At 38.4% G+C, this 9,395-nt stretch overlaps 1 protein-coding gene across 3 annotated transcripts in view; it reads right to left on the bottom strand.

The window, feature by feature from the left end:
• LRRC3B (leucine rich repeat containing 3B) overlaps positions 1-3,051 on the bottom strand; it is a 35,514-nt gene extending 32,463 nt beyond the window's left edge. For all 3 annotated transcript variants that reach the window (XM_031058913.1, XM_031058915.1, XM_031058916.1), the window contains exon 1: positions 2,777-3,051. The gene's annotated coding sequence lies outside the window, so the exon portion shown is untranslated. The remainder of the gene's footprint in view (positions 1-2,776) is intronic.
• Positions 3,052-9,395: the final 6,344 nt, after the last annotated feature.

Raw genomic sequence — 9,395 nt, 5'->3', positions numbered from 1 at the left:
ATGCATTGTATGACTGTCACTTCTATCATTTTGAGCAGAATCTTGTTTTAGTAGTCTGTCAGATGACAAGGGTAGATATGAATTCAATAGATGATACTAAGGTCCCAGAAACAGTTATTTCAAGTATTTTCATATTGCAAGTTAGGAACAATACCTCACTTCCCATCTGTGCTCAAATCAGTACAAATAACATCCATTCTCAAGGTGTTTTCATTATTATTTTGCATAAGTCTGTAAAAAATTGAGACAGCATGCACATTATGGACATAAATCTATTATGCCTTACACCCACATAAATCAAAGCAATTCCACCAAGCTCAGACACAGGTTTACCTGAAATCTTTAAATATGAGTGATTTTCAAGCAAAAAAGGAAAAATAAATCCATAATACTGATGCTTCCAAACTAAATACCAATCTAATCACAACCTCTGCACAACCCTAGTCTCAGGTCTGAACCTAGGCACATTCCTGTTGTTTCTTCTTCTCAAAAAATCCAATTTCTTCCCCACCAGCTCCAGCAAGGGTACAGGAAGGCCAGTTCCAGGCACCTGTACTGAAAGACTTTTGCTGCCTTGTTTCATGCAACCTTTAGCCCACATAAAGGGTCAAGTTGGTGCCTTGGAAGAGTCCTCTGTAGCTGACACCTCGAAGAGAGGGTAAACAGCTTTTTCTGAGAGCAGCGGCAGTGAAAAGGGAAGATAGCAGGATAAAAAGAAAGCTCTAGAAAGTTTAGAGACTGTAAAGATTCTCATTAGTATCAAAATACTTTCAAGGAAAATTACACAAAATTTACTTTTTATTAACTTACTACAGGTCTATGTTATATAAAACATCTTTCTCCCCTTGATTGGGAAACACAGATTTTTTTATTGTTTAAGCATTTTGAAGACTCTTCTGTCACCTGAGAACACTTTACCTTCTTATTTAGAAGGACCATTTTCCCCTAAGAAAGAAAAAGAACTATTCATCTCCCATTTCAGACCTCTTAAGCCTCTTCTAGGATTTTTTTCTTTGTTGTACCAACATCTTTCCTGGACTTTGTTCTTTAAGCATCACTTTGGTCCAGAGGAAAACTAGAACAAGGTTTTAAAAGTACTGGGGAAGCAAAACAAAGCAAAGGAGAAATGCCTGGCAAGTTAGAAAATTTTACAAACCCATATTGCAAAAGTCACATGGGGACTCTCTTCCACCCAGTGCTGAGCCCACAAATATCATCTACCCATTTCACCCCTACATGATGCCACTCATCAGGGAAAAGGAATTGAGCCCTTTTGCTCAGTAAGGTTTTGGAATAGCCTTCCTGTAGCCCTCAATGACAACCATGAAGGCCTCATGTAAACAACAGCAACTAAAAACACTGTTTACTTACACTGACAATACTCATGTTAACTATTGTTTTAGAGTGTAACTGTAGTCAAACTATTGTTTTAGAGTGTAACTGAATCTGGCAGCAGCAGAACTGCTAAAGGTACTAAAAACTTGCCGTAATTCCTTTTTCACCCTGGACCAGCCACCCATCCGATAAAGAAACTCTACTTTTGTAGAAAAGCTCAGCTCTTGAGCAAACTTTTAAGGGATGCCCATCACTGCTGACAGCTGTGAGCCCAGAGACTGAGCTCCTGTCTGAGAAGCCTCCCTGGATGCATTAGGAGCTCCGTGACTTGGCCTTTGCACCAGGGCTCATATCCCAGCCTTGACAAATCCTCATGACCTCTGCATGTCCAAAACACTCATTTTCTCAGGGCTCAGCAAGATGCCTCCATTGAGGCTGCCAAGAAAGCAGCTGTAGGCTTAGCAAGGACATGCTGTAGTATTAGTGGCGTGTTTTATCTTTTACCTCTCACCAGAAGTACAAACCTTAAAGGAAACGTTTCTGCAGGTGCTGATTACTCTGCCTTTCATCTCTTCAGATGAGGCTTCTTACAAGGGTATTTTATCTGGTACATCCCTGACAGCTCTTTATAGACATCACTTCCCTCTCATTCCATTGTCCCTAAATCCTGACACGCAAACCCAAGCTGAAGAACACCAACCCCGTCACACCTGATGAATTAGTAATGACAGCAGCCAGTGCTTTTGCTTAGTCTGTCTGGTTTGGGTTTTTTTCTGTAGGGGCAAAGAAATCAAGTTCACCCTTCAAATGAACCAAGGGTCAAATCCCTAATGAAAAATTAAAGGCTTTCACCATTATGGGGAGCTACAGCACAGCCCAGTGTTTTCCTTGCTTGTTGCCACAACCACTGAATAGCGATGTTCTCCTTATGGCATCTGAAGAATACAGTGTTTCTCTCTAACCTGAAGGAGTACAGGCAATGGCACAGGAAACAGGTTTCAGAAGGTTTACACAGATGGGCTTTTTCTTTTTTTCCATTCTGGTGTGAAAATGTTGAGAAGAATGTAATTATTTATGTTGTATTTGTTTTGTAAGTGAAGATACAGATCACTTGCTTTTAATTTCCTTTTTCCAGGATCATCCTTTATTTAGTAGGAACTACAAAAATTCATTTGAAAAAGTAATATATTCAAGACTAATAAAGTTCAAGTACAAAATATTTTTAGAGGTAGTTTAGGTACAACTATTAAGTTGTCAAATAAAGCCATCTAGTCTAAGTTATACCGGAAAAGGGTCAAAGTTTATGGCTAATTTCTCATATTGAAACTGTTTCCAGGAGCAACACTTCCATGCCAAATGCTGCTAGGTAATTCCAAGAACAGTCACGTGTATGAGTAAAAACAGTGAATCTGAGTTATATCAATGTTAGCAAGAAGCTCACCTCTCACCAATCTCCAATTTTCACTACCACAAACTTTCCACCTCTGCATTCAGGCTACTTCTGCATCAACTGACCACAACAAGCTCAGTATCTGTAATTAAAAACAAACATGGTTGGTTTTTCTCCTAGATGGGAATACTGAAGTGAACTTCCCCGATAGCTGATCCTTAAAAATTCAATCTTTCTCTGTCAGCTGTGGTATTTAAAGTCACTAAAATGTTCCCCTGTCAGTGCCCTTTACCTGCAAGTGGCTGGTCCAAAATGCAGAAACAAGGTGGGAAAGGCAGAGAACAAATGCTTTTAAAGTCATATTAACTCCTCATACACACATCACATCTACATTTACAAAACTGTCAATTCTACTTCAATAACAACATTTATTAAATTCAATGGTCAAGCCTTACATACTTTTAGAAGAAAGGCAACAAAATACCTTTGAAAATAATTTGAGGAAACTGTGGATGCATAGGAAATGGAGGAGGCTACTTGGAGCAGCCAAGTGAATGGAAAAACACATGAGGTCACAGAATCAGCCCCTAGCCCACCAATGCTTTACATTAATGAAGAACTGCTCTGCAAGCCTGATAATATTTTTAGTCTCCCTCTGCAAATGCCCAAGCATTTACTCGGTATTCAAAGCTGCACTCCACAGCTTCAAGAATCAGAATTTAAAACTAGCAGTCTCAGCTCACTGATAGAACATTGCTGCAATGAAACAAGACACACTAACTCCAGTCAACAAGACTCCTTTTGGGACCCCACAGAACACCTACTCTGCAAGCCCACAGCAAGGGGAAAATAAAGGACCTGAGTAACCTCACTCACTTTACATTATTCTAATGATTTTCCAGTTAATTCAAACATCCATAAGCTTTTAAAATCCATTTACTTATCATCAAAGCATTGCCTGACAAGTCATGCATGCCACAGTGAAAAAAACCACTAAGATGACAGTGCATGGAGCTGACACTGCACAGAGATTGTTTCTCTCAGGGAAGTTCTTTGGAGAACAGTCAGGGTCTGTAAAAGTATGTTTGTGGTGATAATACAGTCATGGAAAGTCCAGACTGGAATGGTACTTTTACACAAACTAATCCTGAAAATGATGAAAAACATATTTTATTGCATCTGACCTGTGGTCAGATTTCACCTCAAGAAAGATCCCTAGCATGACAGTTTTTTACATGGAAAAAAAAAAGCATCTGTGAAATCAGATGTGTATTTATAGCTGAAATCAGTGACAAAGGTGTAATAGCAAATATCCCTTATGGCAAGCTTGTGAGAAAGGGCTGTTCTCAGAAAACAAAGCCTGAATACAAGAGGGTACATCAATTATTGCTGCACAAACCAGACTGAAAAAACAGGACACAGCTGATATGTCCATAGTTGTTCACACAGCATAACAATGGGAAGGGCTGAGATGGCATTAGACAACACAACAGCACGCATTTCCATTTTTAACAGATTCATGCAATTTTTTTTCTTTTTTTGCCCACAACCAAGGGAAGTTGCAATGCTACTGACACTGCACCGACTGTTGCTTTTCAATGTGTTGAAAAAAATCTACTACAATTAAGTAATTGGTTGGCCTCTGTCCATTTCATTCCACACTGCTGCCTCACCTCACACTTGTTTAAGGAATAGAGAAAAAATTGTTGAAAATGTGGCAGATAGTGGGAAAAAAAAAACTGTTAAGCTTGACTCGTTCAAATTAGGTGGTATTTGTACAGATGGAGCACCTGCCATGACTGGCAAGAAGAACAGTCCTGTCGCTTTGCAAGAAACATTTTTGGATCGAAAGTTATTGAAATACCATTTGTATCCATCAGGATTGTTTCCTGAGCCAAAGATTTAGGTTTCTTGCATGTCTAAATCCTGTCAAGTCCTACTCTAGCAAAATAAGTATTTATAGAATCACAGAATCATTTAGGTTAGAAAAGATCTTTGAGTCCAACTGTTAACTCAGCACTGCCAAGTCCACCACTAAACCATGTCCCTAAGTGCCTTATCTATACATCTTCCAAACACCTACAAGGATGGTGACTCAAACACCTGTTCCAATGCTTGATAACCCTTTCTGTCAAGAAATTATTCCTAACACCCACTATGCATCAGAGATGCCAATAAGTATACCAAGTAACTGATGAAAGTGATGAGCAGAATACAGATTAAATGCTTTCTGTCAAAGGGCAAAACCTGTGAAAGACTCTGGAAAGAGAAAATGACCAATACATTTTATGAACAGAAAATATTAACCTTTCAATGACAATGGTCCTGCTTATAACCAGGAAGGGATTACAAATCCAGTATATAGGGACATGACATGTCAGCACTGCAGCCTCAAAACACACAGGAAAAGAAAGGATTACCTGGATTGCATGCTGTCATCCATGTGCTGCTTTTCAGCCAAAGCTGAGATGTTCTTATTCTATTTGAATTGTGTGCTTTGGTTATATGCAGTGTGTTAGAAGTGACAACTAAAGGTCTAAGAAATACTGTGATCTGAAGTTTGAGGAGTTATTTCACTCTAACTTAGAAGAGCCTAGAAACCAAAATTTCCCACTTGTATCTCATTTTATAACATGATATAGACCATTTCTTTGAAAAAGGTTTCGGTTTGAAATATCTCAGCTTTGAAAAAGAGATGTCCTTGTAGCAGCAGAGTAAAAATGGTACTCCACCTGAAGAACAGGACCAAGAACACCCAGAGAACAAGAAAGCTGAAAATGAGGACTTAGAAGCAGATCTCCTCTGGTACCAGCCTTCCCTTTTAGTGCTAGTGCAAACTGGAACTGACACACATTCATAAACAGTAATACTCTATTACAAACTTTGTTAAAAATAGACTGTTTAAAAGTCACCAATTCTCATCTCAATGACTTGGTGTCAACAAAGCTGAAAACAAGGGCAAAAAGGACATTTAGAAACACTATCACACTATCTGAAGGTTGCAATGGCAGAATAAGCCTGTAACTTCATTTTAGGAGAAAAGAACTAAGGGTCACTCTTTTGACATTTATAACAATAATTACATTTAATAAGACATAAGAATCAAGATAAATTTTAAAGACCATCTGCAGTACAACTAGGGGAAAGAAACCCAACAAAACCAAACCCAGCTCTAGCAAGATTTACCATAAAGACTGACCCCTGGATTTACCAACTTCTGGCCTTGCAAACAGTCAGTCTCCTGCTGTTGAGAACATTCCCTCTTCTGCAACTTCTATTGATTCCACAATTTTTGCTCCTGGCAAATGCCTTTTTTTTTTTTTTTTTTTCTTGCATAGATGGAGATAATTATAACAGAATATCAACATTTCCAAATAAATCTTCACATGAAAAAAAGCATTACAGAAGTATTTTTAGAAGTGTAAGAAAAGGCTTTCTGGGTTTCTTTTTTTTTTTTTATAAAAGAGTGTATAGAAAGCAATATTCAAACACTGCTATGTGAAGAATTAAAAATAAAAATAATTGAAATGGAAGTCTTAAGAGATTGTGCCTATTTTCATTTCCAAACACAGACTAGAAACAGGTTAAAAAGTCAATAATTAAAACACCAGTAACATAAATTTATTTTGGTTTTAATGCTGATAAGATGAAGTTTCATCACTAAGATATATAACCACCATCGCTTGCTTAACCATATATGACCTAACAAGCAATTTCATACAACATTTTTGTTGCAGCTCCTTTTTTTAAAGAGGAAGAAGCATTTGTCTCTGCTTTTAAAGGTGAGGGAATATTAGCAGGAACTCAACACTGTTGACCCAGTGCTTTTCTTTTAATTGCAATGCCTTTACAATGGCAAGCACCATGGATTTATTCCCACGTCCAAAGGCTTCACGCTTTTGCTGCAAATTATTCACAAGCACACAAAAATATATACTTTGTAAGCATTACAAGAATATTTTGCATGAAGCAAATTCCACCAGAACAATACACATTTGTAATCTACATACGGGAAACAGCCTTCACATGCTTTTCATGTACTAACTCCCAATGCAAACATTTGTAAGGAAATGTTGAATACTAATAATCTTTACACACAACATATCTTTAGTGAGTACAGTTTCAAAAGTGCGTAACCCAATTTTGGTGAACTGCAAAAAATACTTTGTTTAAAACCAATGCTATTGTTTGGTGGAGGAAGCAACTTTGACAGAAGTAAATGACAGCACCATTACAACTAACAACATCCACCAAGTAAGCCTCTTAAGAGAGCCTGACACCTAAGACATGCCATCTTTAGAAGCACATGCCCTATTAACTGAGGTTGTGCATCCAGAGGATGAAGTGGGAACATGAAGTGACCCCCCAGGAGGACATTGCGCACTAAACTTCCACAATTTGAGTGAAATACTGGCCGTTATGCAAGTACCACAATATAGAGGTAATATTTTCCAGCTGAAAACTCCATAGAAATCGCAAGTCCATCCCCTGACCCTTTGGTCCCTTCCTGTCCTCCTGCTATTTTCTTTATGCATTGTTTCCCGTTCCTAACCTTTTAAAATTCTGTTCATCTCTCCTTTTGCTGTCACTTGAGAACCGGACTTCTCATTTATTGTTCCTTAAATAATTAAATAGTGTCCATTTGCTTTCCTGCTTCCAGGCCAGAGTAGCATCCCATTTATGTATGGTCACTCACTTCTATCACTTTTCATTTTTTCTTATTAGCGTATCTTTATAGTACTATATGGCAAGCAGAGGTTAACTTTTTTCTTCTTCTCAAAGGATAAGTTAGCAGCTTTATGAAATGGCTATTAATGAAGTGGCAAATTAATTTAAAATACACACACTAGCTAGCTGAAAAGCAGAGGTAAACCTTAATCAAGTACATCAAGATCTGTAGTGGTAATTTTCATCTCTGTTTAAGTAAAAAGTCCAATTATCCAGATCAATGTATCTCTGAAAAGGCTTTTTACCAGTCCCATTTCCTCAAGAGGCATTTTTTATCTTCTTTCTGTCAGTGGATCTGAGATACAAAAAGCCAAATTCAATTCCTCAGCAAGGCTTCTAGTCCCACTGAGATCAACCAACACATCTTTTCTGAAGGCCCATGGCAGGGCCATGACAAATCCATGGCACAGCATGAAGCCAAGCCAGAGGGTTATGGTACAGCCCAGATCACCTCAACTTCAAGAGTCAAACTACTCAGATCAGCCACTACTTTCTCCCTGTTGTCATCTACTTCTCCCCTGTTTTGTGAGCATCAGGCCTTCTTCATCTGTTCCCATTTGTCTACCTCTCTTTTTTTCATCACTACAAAAGTTCATACTCTCCAGAGAAAGAAACACCATTGAAACTCAGCAACCATTGCCTTTTCCTTGCTGACGGGAAACAGACCTCAGGAGCAGGGATGATCCTTATGAAAAGGACTTCCCCACATCCACTGCGGACGTCAGTAAGAAATACGCCTGTTTTTTAAAAACATCTGCTTGGTGAAGGAACTCAGTGGAGCCCCGAGAGAGAAATAAAAGATGCTCTGTTGTTTGGTAACAGTAAGCATTGCATTTGCATTTCCAAGCTCAAAGTAAGCCAGTGCTGGATACAGGTGCCGATGGAGATAAGCAGAGCAGGTCATCAGTGGCAAGTACAGACACAGGCACCAGTCACACACAGAAATCTCCATGAAGCAGGATCATGCATCTTTAAGCATTGTGAACTAATGACATCCTCCTCCACAGCAAGTTCTAGAGCAACTGTTTATCTGATGCTCTGATGAAGCAGTGAGTAAAACCAATACCACATCACACTCCTTTTCCCCCTAGGATGCACCTGCAAGTCTGCTGTGCAGCCAGACTAACAAACCACGCCAGAATGACGGAAGCACAAAAACTACTTATGAAAAGAGCTGGACTGAAACTAGAAGCAGAGATTAAATTCACCAAAACATCTCTAAATTTGATGCTACTTCACCCACAGCACATTGGATTTAAGAGCAAAAGATATGCCCTGTTCATCCATGCATTCACAGGCTGTAATCCCTTTAAAAATACTTATTGAAGGTGCTGAGAAATTCCTAAATCCTTTCTGCTTGTACTTTCAGTAGACATACTGGCATTTGATTCATACCAGTACTGAAGTGCCCTATCAAAATTGCGCTTCCTAGAGGTTACTTTTAGTAAATAAAATATCAACTTAAAAATGCGTGGCCAAACAAGCCAAGGTAAATGCTACATATTCTATGAACTCAAATAATTTATTCTTGGCTCAAAATAGCATCATTTTGAAATAAGGTTCTGTTTAACATTATTGTAAGTTTCTAAATTACTTCACAAGAGTTTTCTCTAAGCTTATGAACAAAGCTTAGTGAATGAGGCAAAATTAGGGGCATTATTTTGCTAGCCACAGAACACTAATTTAATTTGCATTCTCTAATGAGTGCTGATCCAAGGACCAGGCATGCAGATGACAACAAGGACAGTAGTTACATGCAAATCCTGTAAGTCATTACAAATGCAGTATTCCACTCTGAGAGAAAGTACCTTCCTTAGTTCATCTTCTGATTAACTGAAGTGGCAACAAGAAATATTTCTACCCATATTCCTTCTTGTTTAAATCATCCACTTCATTAAAAAGTTTAAAATCTTCCTGCCAGTGAGCCATGTATCCTTTGCAC

Source organism: Geospiza fortis, unplaced genomic scaffold (genome assembly GCF_000277835.1).
Source record: "Geospiza fortis unplaced genomic scaffold, GeoFor_1.0 scaffold231, whole genome shotgun sequence".
Taxonomy (NCBI): domain Eukaryota; kingdom Metazoa; phylum Chordata; class Aves; order Passeriformes; family Thraupidae; genus Geospiza; species Geospiza fortis.
Note: the sequence above shows the minus strand (reverse complement) of the source record. Positions and strands in the feature narration are given on the sequence as shown.